The sequence below is a fragment of the Mytilus galloprovincialis genome, chromosome 14 (assembly GCF_965363235.1).
Source record: "Mytilus galloprovincialis chromosome 14, xbMytGall1.hap1.1, whole genome shotgun sequence".
In the NCBI taxonomy this organism is placed as follows: domain Eukaryota; kingdom Metazoa; phylum Mollusca; class Bivalvia; order Mytilida; family Mytilidae; genus Mytilus; species Mytilus galloprovincialis.
Window position 1 is genome coordinate 12,816,177 of NC_134851.1, and position 16,879 is coordinate 12,833,055.

Consider the following 16,879-nt stretch of genomic DNA (forward strand, 5'->3'; position numbering starts at 1 on the left):
ACTTTCTTAAATGACAACTATATTTCTAATAAACTTACAAAAAACAGACAGATACCACCATTAAAGTCTGGCTTGTTAAATACTATACATGTCATAATGAGGCAGAAGAAGCGAAACATGTGTTTTTAGGTTATTATTCGAAATGACAGCGAGTTAAGCACAAATTGAAAAAAAATCAAATATCTTCCAAAACATTTTTATGTTGATACTACACTTAAACCAACCGTAAGAATTTCGTAATGGTGTTTTTCATCACAATGTATATCAGAACATAGCTAAAGAAATGAAAGGTTGACTTTATGTTGTAGTTGATGTCATGGTAATTATATACACATATCATTACCAAAATTAAATGCTCCATCTTTGTTACATGTGTTAGTTTATATCGTTTAAAAAAAATATCAACTCTTGTCTTTATACACGTGCTTTACACACTATAATCAAAAATGTTTTCTGAATAGCTACCAAATAACTGTGTAGTGACATGACATAATTGTATTCCAAATGTGATCTATTGTGCGCCATTATCTCCAATTAACATACTTCTAATATACAAATGCGCGCACGATCAGTGTCCATAACACAATATAGAATAATAGTCTTAGTTTTTTTTAAATATGTTAAGAATGTTATATTATGAAAATTGGTTGATGTCTCTGTTTGTCTGTGAAACCTTATTATTCGGCGATACAGAATGAAATACTCCCATTCCAGCCGTGTGGTGTACAAGTTATATATTCGTTTCCCACAAGTGTAAATCCTTCAAAACAGGAAAACATTGCCGTTGAACCAATATCTCTTTCCTTTACAGTGACAATACCATTAAGAACACTGTCGGATGGAATATCTTCACACTGAAAGTCTGAAAAACAACAACCAATAGTTTACAGTTATTACCAACAAACAAACAAAAGACGGTACCATTTATGTTCTATTCTACAAGAGACATATGTTGGTTGAATACTATTATAGTACGATTTTAACATATGATTTGATCTGTGATTTGTTATTGTGGAAAAGATAAGCATTATTATCCCAAAAAGTAAAATACAAGTAATTCATTTGATTTGAATAAAAATTTTAAATTGTTAGTTTTACCCAAAAATTCATTATCCCAAAAGCAATTAGTATCGATAACAGGGCCAAACATTATCAAGCATACAAGAATGCTCTTTCGTTCAGAAAACTGAAGGCTTCATGTAACGAAATACTTTCATTTCGACAGAGATGCCAGGATTCATTTCACGTTGGATAGATTCAATATCTTCACACTGAACAAAAACAAAGATCTCAAGATTATACAATAAAATTGAGAATGGAATTTGGGAATGTTTCAAAGAGACAACAATCCGTCTGCAGAGCAGAACACAGCCTAAGACTACATGTATCAATGTTTCTTCAATAGTTAGACAATCGATCCCACACCTTGGGGCGTGCTTCAGCGGGACCCTAAACAACACTTTGTATTGGTTCAGTGATAATGAACGTCGTACTATACTCTGAACTATATAAATAACTTAAAAATATATAAAACTAACAAAGGCCAACTTTTCAAGACAGGCGCAAATATGCAGTGGTGTTAAATATGTTTTGTGAAATATCAAACTTATGCTCATGCCTCTAGCCAATGTAGAACAATAAACACACAGCAATACGCATAGTACAATTCAGTAAACAAGAATTTCGAGTTCCATAGTCCATAGTTTTGATAAACAAAAAAGAAACAAAATGACAATGAAACATATGCATGATACAAAAGCAAAAGACTACTAGCAGTTTCTCAAATGCCGGCTCCAGGCATCAATTCCATTCATTGAAAGATTTGTCTTCATTATATGAATATCAAACATAATTCCTACCGTAGGAAGTTTATTATTATACAGTAATACAATATATAAGAAACTGGTAATCCGTATGATATTCTTATTCAAGTCTTATATAGAGTATATATAATGTCAAGCTTGAATGTCTCAATTTCTACCATCTCTGCGATCCGAAAAAAAATATTTCAACAGTCAAATAAATTTAAGACTATCAAACAAACCAACAGTCAGATGAATTTAACTTATTAAATACACCAACAGTCAGAGAAATTTTTAGGTTATTAAACGCACTAATAGTCAGGGGAATTTAAGGTTACTTAACACATCAACAGTCACAGGAATTAAAGGTTATTATTACACATACCAGCAGTCAGGGGGAATTTAAGGTAATTAATCACGCAAAAAGCCACAGGACTTACTGATTATGCAATCAACCAACAGTCAGACGAATTCAATGTTATTTAACACACCAACAGTCAAAGGAGTTTAAGGGTATTAAACACACAAACAGTGGCATGAAGTAAAGGTTATAAAACACACCAACAATCAGAGGAATTTTAGGTTATTAAACACCACAGTCACAAGAATTTAAGGTAATTACACACACCAGCAGTCACAGGAATGTAATGTTGTTACACACACCAACAGTCAATGGCATTTAAGATTATTACACACACAAACAGTCACATGAATCAAAGGTTATTAAACAAATCCACAGTCAGACGAATTTTAGGTTATTAATCACACCAACAGTCAAAGGAGTCTAAGGTTTATTAAACACATTAACAATCACTGCAATTAAAGGTTATGAAACACCTCAACAGTCAGGTGAATTTAAGGTTATTTAACATAATTTGATTTTAATGGTGCGCAAGTGACTAAAGCCCTCAAAATCAAGAAATGATTTCAAGATATCGATGTAGACGATTTATAAGTATAATGGATATGCAGTGATAAAATCATTGCAAGTTAATTTTTACTGTGATTCCGTGTTTAAAAAAAATGAATCCAACTCGTGTTGTTCAGGAATGTCATCTGGAACAAACTGAAGAGACATTGTGAACTTAGTTTCCACATTCCATGTCAGTATCTTTCATAATACATGTAATAAGGGCCAATACAGTCAAATCATACAATACTGACTACCAGTCATGCCTACAAGTCCTTTAACATTTGACAAAGTCGAAGATGAAGCTAGTAACAGACATCCTTGGTCCCTTGCTGTTACACAAAACAAGGTTGATTTTCATGGCGCGCAAGTGACTAAAGCCCTCAAAATCTTACCTTAAACCCTGTTCTTAACTATGCAGATAAGGAAGGAATTTTAGAAGCCTTAAAATTCCCTCATCTTTAATTGCTCACATACCTCACGTCCCCACATTGTCATTTGAGGAATTAAATAAGTGTAGGAAAAACAATATGTACAAGAAGAAAAAAAAATGAATAATAATTTCATGTCAAGAGTTATCAAAAGTACCAGGATTATAATTTAGAACGCCAGACACGCGTTTTGTCTACATATGATTCATCAGTGACGCTCATATCAAAATATTCATAAAGCCAAACAAGTATAAGCACAAAGCTGTGACAAATACGGCCAAGTAATATATGCTTAGGGGTAAGCAAATCCTTAATTTTTTCGAAAAATTCATGTCAACACTGAAGTGTTGACTACTGAGTTGGTGATACCCTCGGGGACTATACGTCCACCGGCAGTGACATCGACCCAGTGGTGTAAACAGTCTCATGAAATTCTGTTGTGCGGCCAAAGTAACAGCAATTTTCTGTATGCAATAATGCATAGCATAGTTTGATACAACGTCATAAACATGCACACAATATTTGCTACTGAATTTTAAGCCAGCAACAATCAATCAATCAAACCTCCAGGATTTGATATGCATGAGGATTTTTTTTTTTTATTATAAGGGTACAAGTTATAAGTGAAATTAGGCCTTATTTTTCACAAATCGTAATTTTTACAAGCACAATTTGTATTTTAACTTTGTACGAATTATAATTTGTACAAAAAGTGCTGACAAAAAACGTCAGTTTTAATCAAGCGGCGTACTGCAGTACATGATATATAAGGCATGAAGATATATACATCATCTTTATAGAAAAGGAAAATCAACACACTTGACGAAATATTGAAGTAAGACAAAATATACTGCTGCTAATTGTAGCTAAGGTAGATAAGGTCACTATCTATATAATCTAGCTATTATTTACATCATAAACTGCAAATACATGTAAGTTTACGGCGACTTGCATGGTTTAATACTTACAAACGCAACACGGTTTCCTTCGACAACAGCTGCCGTTAGCTGTCCATCCGGAACCAAAACTTCTTTCGCAAGTGGAATCTTTTGTGGGGGCGCATCTTCCCTGTGCGGCCGTACATTGATGAGTTAACTCTTAAAAATGAAGTCATCATATTTATAAATGTTTCTACATTATGAGATTGTTACATTCTAAACAGTAAATTATGTATTATGAAAAGTTAAAAGGTGACAAAGATAGAGGATGAACACAATTGTTTCCAAAATTGGTTAAGAAAGTAATATTAATTTTGTGCAGTCAAAAGAAATGAAGATTTTTTTTTTATTTCAGTCAAATGCAATAGAGTTCATGCATTATGTATTTAGATCAAATAATATAACTTCATTGTATTTAGATGAACATTAATTGAAATACATTTAGTTTGACAAATTTTCGAATGAAATCCTTTGCGTTTGTGTTTGTACTTTAAGCGTATGCATTGTTTTCGAGCGATATAACTACCATAATAAACACTGCACTATCAAAAATCAAAATATATTTTGATTATTATTATTTGTTGTGATCCTGTATCATAGTTGAGACATGTATATAAAATGAAAGCTTACTTCCTGCATTCGTCTCATGGTATATGCTGAGAGCAATAACAATCACGTACCAACAGTTAAACATGGTGCTGAAATATTTACATTATTCATATTTCATGAAATATATATGATATTTGCATTACTCATATTTCATGAAATATATATGATATTTGCATTACTCATATTTAATAAAATATATATGATGTTTGCATTACTCATATTTCATGAAATATATATGATATTTGCATAACTCATATTTTATGAAATATATATGATATTTGCATTACTCATATTTCATGAAGTATTTCATATTTAAAGTATGTATTTAACATGAAATATATAACATTTAGTATTCATTTAATATGAAGAATGACATTTAAAGTATTCATTTAACATGAGCTATTAAATGATATGAGCAAACATGAATTAATCAGCCTGTGCAATACTGATGATGTCATTACGCATAAAACATTTGTTACTTAAAGTTAAGGAATCAAATCTTGGAAGTCTTGAGAAGAAAATATTTCACAGCCTTTTCGGGAAAGACTTTCGATTATTTACACGTTCCATTTGCATTGATCAGTTATCAGAAGGCAGATCTGAATGACTTCAATTAGTTTATAGCATTCCTTTAAAGCTAAAATGTTCATGTACACGAAAAACACTTAGAATACTGAAAGTTTGACCAAATTGTACAAACCTGTTTTTTCCTTGATCAATAAAGTAATCTGTAAATGAAAGCAAATGACAGTACTTGATAAGAAATTGATCTTAAATTGCAACACGCATTTGCTATCTACATGATATATGTTTTTTGAATAATTACAGAATAATGACATACAACACGCAACTGCTGTCTAAGTGCACACCTTCTGTTTTGAGTAATTACATAATAATTACATACATTACGCATTAAATCAATTATAGTCATGATAGTATAGACAAATGTTTTCGTCAATACAATCTGTTTCAGATTTTTCATTTTAAACAATATTTCTATTTATTTATTGTTTTGGTGATCAACGCTTTTTGCAAACTATGATTTCTTAGAGCCGTTCTTTTGTTCCGTTGCATTAAAGTACATCATTTATTTATTGTTAGTGCCAGTTAGTATTAGATAGCTGTTGTAAAAGCGTTCTCTTTTGTAGACAAGTTTGAAGAAAGGGCATTTACTTTGTACTTATTGTGACGTGAATGGAGAGCATTATTTTCATTTTGCTCGAATGTGACGGGTAACTGTTTACCAGTTATACTAGTTTCTAATAAGTCACATTTCAATGTACTGGTTATTTGAATTTGAATATGATAAAATCAAAACGGATTATAAAGGAAAATAATCAAAGCTAGTAACATCATGATAAGATAAAACGATAGTCCACAAAATACTACACAGAAACACTACAGAACGATAAGAGCCAGACAAACTCGTAAATCATGAACTCCTCAACAAAAAACGAAAAAAAAAAACTTTAGTTCATTCTTAAAACATTGGTATCAAGATCAGACCCACAGTTTTGTATAGATTAATAGTGCGATGTTATTTATACACCCCGAGTTCTTCTTCGTCAAAATGATCTCCCAATCACACCAACTAATATTTATAATCGTAAACATTTAACCGTACTGGTGATGACGCGTTGTTTATTTACATGATTGAGCTCTAGTAAAGCGATGCATTTATCCACATAGTATAATTACAATCATTATATACCCGTTGTTGTGTAAAAGACAAACGATTGTATTACCTATTGAGCTTTATTTAATGTACTGATATGCATTTAGTCAACTTAAAACTACAATTTGATCAGTTCATAGGGACGAATCGATTTAAGACCGTTTAAAATAATTTAAAACAAAATGTATTTTAATATTTTGTGGAAGAGCAGACTGCAAGTTTTCAGATGTTAAAGATCAGTTACTATGGAAAACACACACAAAAAGAATCTATCTTTAAGTTATGCAATTTGACGATCTAGCACTTTTATAAAACATTTGTTATTCAAAACACATAGTCTCTTTATGACTCTTTAGAAAGATATTTCAAAAGACCCATTATTTCATTATTTTGTCCTGTAATTTGTTAAAGTCATTTTATTAATCTTTAGTTCAATATATAGAAACCACTAGAATACACCCGTGATATCGGCGGTCTGTGACTGAATTAAAGAATATAACTATGCGTAAGCCTTATTTTAGTATTGGTATTGTCATCTGATAAAGTCATACCGATTATAAGATGCACATTTTTCTCTGCTTTCACTGAACATCTTTCTGTTTGAACCCGTCGACCTGGAACTTATCAATTATTGGTATAATTAATTCTATTTGGAAAACAAAAGAGCCTGGAGAGGATTGTTTTTAATCAATAGCATTGTCCTTTATGAGAAATAAATAAAGTTGAATTCTTTGATTCGCTGTTTTACGTCATTCCGGTTAACAAATTAGAAACTGTACATGCTGTACCTATACGCCTTATTTTAAGCTCGGATTTTATGTCAGATTTTTATATTCGTATTGTCATCTTAGAAATTCATACTGATTAAAATACTACAATCGGGTACAATGTGACAATGATTGAATTTAGTAGTGTCAACACTGTGATTACGACCCGTGTATATAACAAAATCCTGAATACAGCGTTTGGTCGTGTGCTTGTCAGAGGCGGAACGTACAGATTAGGTAATAGGTGACAGGAGAATATACTATTGGTATCGGTATCGGATTCGACCTGGAACTTCTTAATTATTGGCAATATTAATTATGTGGAAAACAAAAGAATCTGGAGTGGTGTAATTTTTAATCAACAGCATTGTATTATATTATTTATATATAAAGTTGAATTCTTTGATTCATCGTATTTACGTGATGACGGCTGACAAATTGGACCTCGTCATTTTAGTATTATAGATAGTACCGAGTTTATGATATACGTAATATTTGTTGCGTTTTTAAGACTGAATGGACAACTCTAACGCGCCTGAACATAAAGAGGTATACTCGAATTCTTCTATTTATCAAATGATTACCTATTTTAGGGACGTCCCCACCCACACTGGGACAGAACTACAAATGGATGCTTTGAGAAGGAAATATATTTACAAAAGCATGAACGCGTGATTTTGCACATACCACAATCTACAGGTTCATTTTTTCTCAAAAAATGTCTGTAATTTGAAAGTGTGGATATATCTTAAAGCTCGATTCAACGATGTTAGTTTAAACACGTTCAGAATATGCATACAGTTCTCAATTAGGTACATAAATACAAACCAATGCCATTGTGTGCCATAAGCGGACCTTGTCTTTTGCCCACTCTTGCATACCTGTTCGAGCATTCTCTATTGTTAATCTGCGCAAAATATTAATATCAGATACCGTGGACGATCACATTCCATAATGAACAACTTTTGTTTTCATATTGTTCCCGAACTAATTAACCCAGTGTAGGTTTTCAAATTGGGATTCAATTTATCAAAAGTCACTCGGGCATGACGTATCAGACATACCCTTTTCAGAGTCAATGGTTTCATAAAAGGATCCTGGAAAAACAGTCAACAAAATATACAATTTTTTAAGAGTGGTCATTCTTGACTGTAAATTTTTGGCGTTCCTTTAATAGAAGCTAGAACTTATTTTTAAGTGAGCTTCAATTGTGTTTATATGTTATTTAGAATACACAGAACAAATGCTACACTCATTTCCTTATATTTTTTATATTTCTAAATTCCATATTTAGCCGAATCAAATCATTACAAAACCATTAGCATTTGCCTCATGTTGATCCACTTTGCTTCTCGTCGTGAATATACATGACATAGCTGCCACTGAGACATCAATGGAGACATTTGATAATCAACAGTGTGTAGTGATTAGTGCCAAAACTCATATATTAAAGGGGTGGAATGGGTCCTGTCCGTGTGAACAAATTTGCCTTGTTTTTACAACTGATATACTAGCTGTAATAAGTATTCAACTTGATTCGACCGTTTCATTTACATTTTTAAGATAGGTTTTGTTATTTTAAAAACTCCTTTTTTGATATAAGATTGTCAAAATAAAAATTGCAAAAATGTGTAAACATCAGCCATGCGAATTATTGGAAAATGTTGCACTATTATATATTATAATTCTTTAACTTGTGTGCATAGATCATATTTCCCTATCAAAAGTGCTTTTAACTGGTTATTGGGGGTTTAGGTACACCAGGCATCGGATATACGACGTGTTTAACCATACGAAGTGGCATAGTAATACTTCTAAACGGTCAAATGGAACGCAGCCTTGTAATAAAGGTATAGAGTTGGACGGGAAAGGTCTGGAGGTGGCGATAATCTATACAAAAATTCATTGTTTAGTTCTGAATAATAGGTGACAACAACCTTACGACACAGACAAATCCAAATATAAAGACTCAATATAGTCTTTTGTTTAAGAAAGATGTGCATATAGGATAATAAGATCAAACCGTTCTATGACTGAAAAAATACGAAGTTATCAATGTAACTCTAGAAAGGAATCTCAAAAGGTACATTTAATTATATATTAATTACCGTTAAATATTTCAGAACAAGACACAAGTATTAGGGTAAAACATATCAAAACAAGGCGCAAGTGTTACAGTGAAAATTGTCCAAACAAAGCACAAGTGTTCAGGTAAAAATTATCACCTGTTTTTTATTTTAATTAATTCGGTGTAAATAAAAAGAGATGTTATCTAAACCATTAGAAGAAGAACACGTCACTTAATAGTTTATAGATAAAATACTTGTAAATAATTGTATTTCATATCTTTTACCAAGAGTTACAAATGGTGAAGTTGAAATCATCTCTTCGTTAATTTTACGGACGCCATCATGAGTTGGTTGACCGTTGCGGAATTACCGTTTCACAAATGATATCGGATATGTTGTTTACGTCGTAACTACAATATCCTTCTCTTTCATGAATGTGACCTACCAGATTATACTATTTACCGTATTTTTATCACATAAGCAACACGACGGGTGCCATATACGGATCAGGATCTGCTTATTCTTCCGGAGCACCTGACATCACCTCTAGTTTTTGGTGGGGTTTATGCTGATTATTCTTTAGTCTTCTGTGTTGTGTCGTGTGTACTGTTGTTTATCTGTTTGTCTTTTTTTTTCATTTTAAGCCATTGCGTTGTCAGTTTATTTTCGATTTATGAGTTTGACTGTCACTTTGGTATCTTTCGTCCCTCTTTTAATGATAAGAGTAAAGTTTTGATGTGTAAGTTTTACTTATGTTTATTTCAAATAGTCCATTGTTATGCAGTCGTGGAAAAACATGAACTCATTTGATCTGCTAGGAGCTATATTTGAATTTTTACTACACTGATTTTTTCTGATACGTCACAGCTGTACACTTGTGTTTGAAACTCCAAGTTTCATTTCAATTTACCTTAATTAACTTAATATTCGAAAAAAGCATGAAGTTTAAATGATTATGAGTCACCTGTACTTAGTTCTTAAAACTGTTTTATAAAGGTTCCCATTATATATAATTTAACACTGGAATGTTGTAGAAGAACGTTTCTATACCGAACAGAAAATTTGTACACTATTTAATAGTGATTTATTGGGATTATATGTTATTGCTAATCATCAAATCACAGTTATAAGATAGACGAAGTGAGTTTATCAAGATCAAGCTCAACTTTTTTACTATTTTTTTTTTAAATCTGACCGTTTGTCTAAAAAAAAAAACGACCATTATTAAACACTGAATTAAGGGTTGAATACAGGGAAATTATAAATCGTTTTTTATTAAACATGCCATATATTCATACTAAGATGGTTAGTAATGTGAAAACTATTAAAATAATGAAATAGCAGTAAATTGACATGATCGCAAGTTTTATCACTCTTTAAAGGAAATCGTGGAACAATTCATACGATCCTATAGCTAGCTCAAACACAAATAAATATATTGGATACTAGTAATAGCAAAACGATGTCGTTGAAATGGGTGTCATACATTATTTATTTTCTTCGGTTAAATTTTGAAGGCAACAATAAAATTTCTTCGTTCGTATATCAAACGAAAATACATGATATATATTTAATGGCATTTTACACTATTTCCCTTTACTTAATAACTGAAACAAAATGTTCATGTACACGAAGAACACCCAGAATACAGAAAGTTTGACCAAATCATACAAACCTGTGTCTTCCTTGGTCGAGAAATTAGTCTGTAACTGAAAGCAAATCACAGTACTTGATAAGAAATTGATCTTAAATTGCAACATGCAACTGCTGTCGAAGTGCGCACTTTCTATTATGTAATAATTACATACATTATGCACTAAATCAATTAAAGACATGAGTGTATAGACAAATGTTTTCGTCAATACAATCTGTTTCAAATTTTACATTTATACAATATTTTTATTTATGCACTCTTATGGTGATCAACGCTTATTTGCAAACTTTGATTTCTTTGGGCCGTTCTTTTGTTCCGTTGCATTATTTTATATTATTTATTTATTGTTAGTGTCAGTTAGTATACCATAGCTATTGTCTACATAAGAAAAGGCTTTTACAGGTTGGAAGAAAAGGACATTTACTTTTTTATTTATTGTGACGTGATTGGAAAGTATCATTTTCATTTTGCTAGAGTTTGACGGGTAAATGTTAACCATTAATACTAGTTTCTATTAAAGTACAGTATTCAATGTACTGGTTATTTGAATTTTATGATAATAAGATCAAAGTGGATAACAAAGGAAAATGATAAAATCTAGTAACATTATGATAAAATAAAACGACAGTCTATATAACACTACACAGAAATATTAATAGCAATACTTACTTCCAACGAAAAAGTAAAGAGTAGGACAAAGTAGAAAATCTGAAAAAAAGAGATTCAAAGGGCAAAAGAAAATATTAATAGCAATACTTACATCCAGAGTCTTGAGGAGAAAAAAACACAAGAGCTTCAAGACATTTGAGGACAAAAATCAAGAGGAAGTGTACTAAGATCCATGGCAATATGGATCTCAGAAGGTCAAAACCTAGTAATATTTTTTTGTAATTTTGAATCTAGAAATTTTACGAATAAAATTATCCCTAAAGGACAAACAGATGATGGCAAAATGATTCAAAATCAAAAACGATATTCTGAAAGAAGTTAAATTTTGTTATCAAGAGTTGTACTCCAAAAAAAATACAGAAAAGATTACGAATTTGATACTGTTTTCGATAAACACAACTTTAACAAATGAGGAGTCAGGTGATCTAGAGGGTCCAATCTGAGGCATTATATGTTTTAAAAGCAATGAAAATAAAGGCAACAGTAGTATACCGCTGTTCAAAACTCATAAATCCATGGACAAAAAACAAAATCGGGGCAACAATGAAAAAATCATAAAAGACAAGGATCATCAGGTTTTACAGCTAAATTTTTTAAAGCTTTTTTGGGGGAAAAATTGGTTTTGAAAAAGGTCAACTCTCCATTAGAGAGAGACATGGTATAATTACATGTATACCTGAAAAAAACACAATTTACTGAATTTAGAGAAAAATCAATTCGGAAAGTCCATAATGACATGACAAAATTCAAATACAAAACCCATCAAAAACGAATGGACAAGAACTGTCATATTCCGGAATTGGTGAAGGCATTTTAAAAAGGAGAAAAAGCACGACAGTTCCTTAAAAACTGGAGGCCAATTGCTCTCCTTAATACTTCTTAAAAAATTGCATCGAGGGTCATTGCTAATCGATTTAAACAAGTATTGGGATATTTGAATGATCTTGATCAAACTCGCTTTGTTCAAGGACGATTTATAGGAGAAAACATAATGACATATGACTTGATGCAAATTGCAAAAGAAAAAAAAACTACCAGGAGTTGTGGGTTCTTTTGTATAAATGACAAAACATTTATTTATTATTTAAAACAGACAAAATTCTTTTTGAAAATAAAATGTACATTTGTAACAAAGTATCGCTTTTTTATATATGTAGGACTCAACTCTATGGTGGGTTCCCAATCTATGGCAGATTCCTAATATATGGTAAATTTGGCGCCACGCCATCTTAAATCTATGGCAGATTTTTTAAAGTTCTAATCTATGGCAAGATTAGGAGTTTTCTGATCTAAGGCGAATTTTTATTGTTTCCAAATCTATGGCATTTTTTTTTTTGTAAATGGAAATCAATGCAGTACATTTTCGACGAATGGGTCACTTGTTTTAAAAAAAGATGAAACATACGACAAGGGAAACATGTCTTTAAACATTTGTAAAATAAACATTCCATTATGGTCAACCAAAAAAAATCATAAATTATAAATTTATATCATGTATATACATTAAAACTTCAAGATGAAATGATGTGCTCTGTAAAAAATAAACTTTTTTTTTCATCTGTGTATGGTATATGTTTGATGTGAATTTAAATCAATTGTGTATCCGATAATTTGATCTTTCACTTAATAATCTTTGCCAGCCAAGACTCCAATTAAAAAATATGTGATACTGAAAAAAGAACGGTGCCCTTATTCATCGCGGGTATTGACCGGTACAGTACATATTGTCCCTATTCGGAATAGTCGGTCTCATTTTCATTTTAACCAACATCAATTTTTCAGGAAAATAGCTACAACTATAATGGTGTTCAAATATATGGGTTCCGCCATCGTTAGTGGCGGCGAAGATGTTATATGGCGTTATTCAATTGTGCCGTTATATGTTACTTTCTCCTCCAGATCTGTCATTGATTTGGAGAAAACAAAAATCTACCATAGATTTGAGCTGTTTTGCGTTTGTATCGTTTGTAGGAATCTGCCATATATTTGGAACCCGTCATAGATTTGAGTCATACATATATATTTTTCAGTAATATAAAAACATACATGAACAAATCTACTGTCAATTTTAGAAAGACAACTTATTACTACTTAACGTGTTACACCACCAAATCATGGTACGTCACATCCGGTTTTATACGAAAGAAGGTCTAAAGAAATATTCCCTTGCATTTGACTGGTGGAGAGAATGCACCCTGCTTTTGAATGCAATTGAATTTGTCTGAGTCATAAACATGTAATTTGGGTGTCTGAAAGTTTCATTCCTTTTTGATTTGATGTTCTTATACAATATTTTGGAAAGTAAAGGTTACAAAGTTATCAAAGCAGGTAACCAGTAAATTACAGTGCAACAATTTGGTTGTTTACGTTCGGTGATAGTTACTCTCTTATATGCAATGAAATGTAGTGTGAAATTTTCACTGTATCACTGGAAAGGATCAAACTTTTTACATGCAAAGTATTTATTTGGTTGCAATCAAGGAAAAAACTGTATATTTGTTTTAAAATTGCCAATTAAACAAAGCCATCGTTAGTGGCGGCGAAGATGTTATATGGCGTTATTCAATTGTGCCGTTATATGTTACTTTCTCCTCCAGATCTGTCATTGATTTGGAGAAAACAAAAATCTACCATAGATTTGAGCTGTTAAACAAAGACTAATAGGGGACAATCAATGAAGGTATTACACCTCTTTAGGAAAACTACATGTGCACTCGTGATCGACCTTATTGTACTTTCATTTTTATAAATTATTACTAAACCGGTTTATACATTGTAAAGGTGGACTATTGGAACATGTCACGTCTCTTCCATTCTATTAACTGTTTAGTATCTTTAAAAACTTTTCAAACTCATCTCATATTATTAAATCCTATATATTATTGTTTTCATGAAACTACTTTTACATTGAAACAAAGGTGTTCTAGTGGTTTACAATTCAAAAAAATGTTTGCTGTTGCTACGCAAGATGTGGGATTCTATGCTCGATATAGAATTCGTCCAAAAAAAATAATGATAATTAAGATGTTTATATTATAGTGTAACACCGTAATAGGAAGTAACTATATATTCCTAAAAAATAACTAAGTTCATACCCAAACAATATAAAGAACCTATTATTGCATGATTTAATTTGTTCAATAAAATGACAAATTATTTTGAGTTAGCTTTAATTTAAACATGTTTTGCTGTCGTTAAGCAACACTTGTGTTGCTATGCTCAATACGAAATTTGTAAAGAATAAAAAAAGATGTATATGAAAAAATATTGGAATGAAACATCAAATGAAAAGAAAAATTTTCAAACATGTACTGCTTAATTCATACTTAAGAAGGGCAAGTACCAATTTTTTAACCATTGCTAGGCAGCATTTCTGTTGCCAAGGTTGTTTTCAAGCATATTATAAACAAAATCAAAGGGTATTGTGATTTGTGACTTCAAGTTGTTCTTGGACAAACAATATTACTTGCAAATATTTAAATTAAAACTGATAAAGCAATTAATATGTGATAATTTTCATTCTTAATAAAAACCGTTGCTTGGCAACCTTCCTTTCACCGGAACATAATAAAATCATTATTTTTTCAAGTGTCTATTCTAAGACCATCATTCATATCAATATAAACTTATTTGGAGAGAGGGACAAAAAAAGCCCTTATCATACCTTGTTCTTTGTTTGTTGCTCAACGTGTTGCTTTAATTTTGGAGTTTTTTTTCTCTCGAGTAATTGCAATTTGCGAACAGATCACATCCGGGGAAGGAAAACACGCTTTTCATAACGAAGATATAGTATTGCTCATTTCAAATAATTCACAAATTGTAATAACAGCAATTTTCAGTTTAACTGTATCCCTATTGTCTTGCTTAAACCGAAATGCTGCTGTTATTCCTGACTGGTGATAACCTCTGATAATAACATTTCATCAGCAGAAGTAGCCATTAAGTGGTAGTACCATTCACAGTACCAATGTGATACTTACATTCCACCAGTAGAAGTAGCCATTAAGTGGTAGTACTATTCACGGTACCAATGTGCAATATTAACACAAGGTTGTTTTTGTGTGACATGTCATTGTAGAAGTAACAAATCCAGTAAAACATAAAAAAGTAATACTCTATTCAGTATATCTTTTATTGTGGACAATGGTGAGACAATTATAAAAAAGAATGTCAGTCATTTAAATATTATTTCTTAGGCATTGTAGTGTTTTCTGTTCTGTTTCAATTTGATAAATTGAACCTTTTGAACTGATCTTTATAGTTTGTTTTCACTTTATGCTGCTACACCAAAGTCTAAAGTTAGAGAAGGGGTAGGCACTCACAAACACATTTAGTATTCTCCCAAATGTCTAATTTGTTCGTATATTCTTTTGTTAAGAATTAAGCCATAAGTTTTTTCACTTGAAATATTTTATAATTTCCTTTTTCTCATTCCTTTGAATCAACCATATGGTATGGGGTTTTATCATTATTAATGGCCCAACGGTTGTCTATAATTTGCTCACATCAATTGGCAATCAAACCACATCGGCTTATTCTTAAAATAACAACCAAATTAAAAAAAATGAAATGAATTTTATTATTTTAACATCAGACTCTTAAAAAAAACATATGATCCATTACTTCCAACGTGATTTGTATATTTCATACACTGCAACAATTTATTTGTGCATTCATCATGAAATTTCAGTATTATGTATGGACAATAATTTCTTGAGTTTATTTCGAAATTTGTTACTGTGTTTTAAATCACATTCTCAACGGTTACAGGGTGTATTGAAACCTTTACCCATATTAAACTTTGATGCGATATACAGGACTAAGAATCCTTCTTATTTTGTCGACGGTATATAATCTAGATAATGACTATTGTAAGGCTTCTCTTGCACATACAGTTGAGAGCAGGGTTGTCAAAACGGAACACATACATACGGTCTGTTTTTCGTTATATACATTGTGATACTCCCGGATATGTTATACGACTACAAAACCCAAATATGCATATATTTTACACAATCAAGACTATTTCCGTTGCTTTAACACTCATTTCAAAAAAATGTATTAATGGCAAATAAATTGCTGTACCAGGAGAACCTGATGTGTCAGACTTAGTATAACCGCAGGCAGATTTACAGCATTTGTACTGAAATAACAAACCATATACAGCACGTAGTGGGATAAGTTAATTTTAGACATGAAAACTATTTTCATGTGCTCCCGAAAGGTAAGCAGATCCTATTTAAGTCAATCACTTTCGACTTTAGGTCAAACAATTTGTCTATTTTTATCTCTTATTCGTTTGCATCTTTTTTAACACTTGCCGTTTCCAAAATCTGATTTCATTTCATAGACATT

At 31.5% G+C, this 16,879-nt stretch overlaps 1 long non-coding RNA gene across 1 annotated transcript; it reads right to left on the reverse strand.

Moving 5' to 3' along the window:
• Positions 1–252: 252 nt before the first annotated feature.
• LOC143058458 (uncharacterized) lies at positions 253–4,782 on the reverse strand. The gene is made up of 3 exons (XR_012973070.1): positions 4,712–4,782; positions 4,112–4,240; positions 253–862 (listed from the first exon to the last, which is right to left on the reverse strand). It is a non-coding gene; the product is annotated as an uncharacterized LOC143058458 (long non-coding RNA).
• Positions 4,783–16,879: the final 12,097 nt, after the last annotated feature.